The sequence below is a fragment of the Propithecus coquereli genome, unplaced genomic scaffold (assembly GCF_000956105.1).
Source record: "Propithecus coquereli isolate 6110/MARCELLA unplaced genomic scaffold, Pcoq_1.0 Scaffold39, whole genome shotgun sequence".
NCBI lineage: Eukaryota > Metazoa > Chordata > Mammalia > Primates > Indriidae > Propithecus > Propithecus coquereli.
In genome coordinates, this window is record NW_012149618.1 from 2,969,672 (window position 1) to 2,972,840 (window position 3,169).

Here is a 3,169-nt window from a genome sequence, read left to right on the forward strand (position 1 = left end):
CATCATTTGTACACCTTCAGTCCCAAGAGGTCTTTGCAAAAGGCTATAGTCCTCAATTAAGTCTTTCCCACAGAGAACACTCCAGAGTCTCAGAAAGCAGCTGGGTTCATGTTTCACTCTTTTTTAGGTGCTGCAGCAAAACTAGAACACTAGGTGCTAGGTGGTGGTGTTTTGTTTTGCTTGTTTGTTTGTTTGTTTATTTGTTTGTTTTAGAGACGGGGTCTCGCTCTGTCACCCACACCGGAGTGCAAGTAGCACGATCACAGCTCACTGCAGCCTCAAACTCCCGGATTCAAATGATCCTCCTGCCTCAGGCTCCCAAAGCACTGGGATTATGTGCCTCGCCTGGTAGTTTTTAAATTTTGGATCCCACAAATGTAATTTGTAGATTGTAACATGCCCTACACACATTTTATTTTTAAAAACTCTGTCACTGTTCACGTTAGCCAGCTGACCCTGGGAATTTTGATTTTATTCTGTAATATAAAATTATGACCTTGAATCTCCCCCATTGCCTACTTCCTCACCTCTCCCACCCGTCTCCAGTGCGCACGCGCACACACACACACACACACACACACACACACACGCACACACACGAGACTGGGCACCCTCATGCTCATGTGAAAACCCTGGGCCATGCAAACCAGGACTTTCTTGACTGAAGCTGTAGGAAACCTTGTGAAGCAATGAGCAATGCATTGATTGTTCCTTTTAGGCATTACGTCCTTCTTACTAATGGAACTCTGATTTCCAAGTATGGCTGGCAATGGGCTAGAAAAGATGGGGGTGTCCCCCAGTAGAGTTGCCAGATTTAGCAATAAAAATACAGGATGCCCAGTTAAAACTGAATTTCAGATAAACAATGAATAGGCAACTCTGTTCCCCAGACACTGAGGATAAACTGTGATTGAGCCAAGCGGTAATCCTCTCCCCCTTGCCAGCGATTGGTTTGCAAATGGGCGTACGACACAGTTCTGACCAATTGGAGCTAAGAGGCAATCTAGGGGCTTCTGGGTAAGATTAACTCCCACCCCACCCCACCCCCACCCATTAAAAACAGAGGGAGAGAGTGCAATGTGGGAAGTTCTTTGTGCTTCCTGCTTTCAATGATCTCATGTGAAGATACGGTGCTGGGAGCAGCAGAGGTCATCTTGTCACCAGGACGGGAAAGTCATGAGAAAGAGAGGCTGAACCAGAGCTCTGACATTATTGAACTTCTGAATTAGGCAGCTCTGAAATTCTCTTCTCCAGACTTTTTGTTATGGGAAATAATGAATGTCCTCACTGTTTGAGTCACTTTTACTTGGGTGTGCTGTTTATGCTGCGGAAAGTATCCTCAATGATTTAGCTGAAGGCTCACTCAACAAGCATTAAATTGCTGTTGTTCGTAGTCCCAGAATTCAGCTAAAGAACCTTATCCTGGCTGGGGGCGGTGGCTCACGCCTATAATCCTAGCTCTCTGGGAGGCCGAGGCGGGTGAATCGCTCAAGGTCAGGAGTTCGAGACCAGCCTGAGCAAGACTGAGACCCCGTCTCTACTAAAAAATAGAAAGAAATGATCTGGACAACTAAAAATATATAGAAAAAAAAAATGAGCCGGGCGTGGTGGCACATGCCTGTAGTCCCAGCTACTCGGAAGGCTGAGGCAGAAGGATCGCTTGAACCCAGGAGTTTGAGGTTGCTGTGAGCTAGACTGACGCCACGGCACTCACTCTAGCCCGGGCAACAAAAGCGAGACTCTGTCTCAAAAAAAAAAAAAAGAACCTTATCCTACCCAGGTAAACAAAATTACTTGATTATAAGATCTACTGGCCTCGTAGTGTTACTTGGGTCTTTCTCAACTTCTCACACTTTAGGATTCACAGAGACACTCTCACAGACTTTCAGGGGTGGACGGGAGATAGGATGGGATAGTTACTCTTGTTAACAGTTCTCTATGTCCTCAATGTCACTGACAGCTTCAGAGATGTGAACTGGTTGCATAGGGAAATGGTAGCCAGGCAGCCAATTTTGTGGGACAGATGGCTGCTGTTTTACAATTGTAGGCATGAGAAGGACAACCTTTATCTCAGAAGAAGTTTTGATTGGTGATGCTGAGATATCATTAGCATCTATAACATCTGTGCTGTCACTTTTGATCACAGTGTGGATGATACTCACTATCTGTTGGTTTTATTTCTAAGCATTCTAAAATGAATAAAATGTATCAAATGTTTAATAGCACAATTCTGATATATGGCAACCATTTTTAATTGTTTGGTAATTTTTTGCCTAGGTTACATGTGCATATAACATATATAGAATTCAGACCAATAGGTCTCCCTTCCCTCCTAGACTCCCCTTTCCCTTCGATAGAAACAACTATTATTACCAGTTTCTTGTGTTTCCTTCCAGAATTTTGTAAATATGGACAAATATATGAACATGTACATCTCCATTTTTAATACAAATGGTAGAACATAACATGCATTGGCCATATCTTGGAGATCCTCCTATGTCATTACTTTTATTAATAAAACTCTTTATTCAGGGGCTGCATAGTATTCTGATGCATGCATGTGCCATGATGTACTAGCCAATATCCTATTGATAGACAGTACAATGGACACTTGTCATGTCCAGCTCCTTTGGAACACTTCTGGTGTTTGTGGAAAAACTCACTCTCTAGTCTTCTTTGAAGTTCCAGTGACCAGTTGCACCCTTGTCAGTCTCCAAATCAGAAGCGGACCCTGGAATGAAATGGGCCCTGTGCAGGGCATCCGTTTATAGGCTTATGGCTTTGGGAGCTGTAGGAGCTATAAGGCGAGTTCCTACTGCAGAAGGGGCATTGGTGGTACTGGCACCAGAAACAGCTGCAGTTGCAGTCAAGTTCTTGGTGGCAGTGCAAATTATGGCATGTAGTTCTTGGTCACAGCACAACATTCTGGACATTTTCCTCATCTGGCTATTTCTGCCTCTGGTTTGTGGCTTCATTTCTTGAACGTTAGCATCAAGCCTGGCCCTCCCAATGCTTGTCTCTATAGTAAACAACTTTCATCTCATCAACCAGAGTCACATCTGCTGCTTGCAACCAAGAGTCTCATCTGAGAGAGACATTTTGTTGTCCTTCTAATTTTTTTTCAGGCAAAGAAATCTGTAATGATTATCCTTCCATATATATCTTTGTG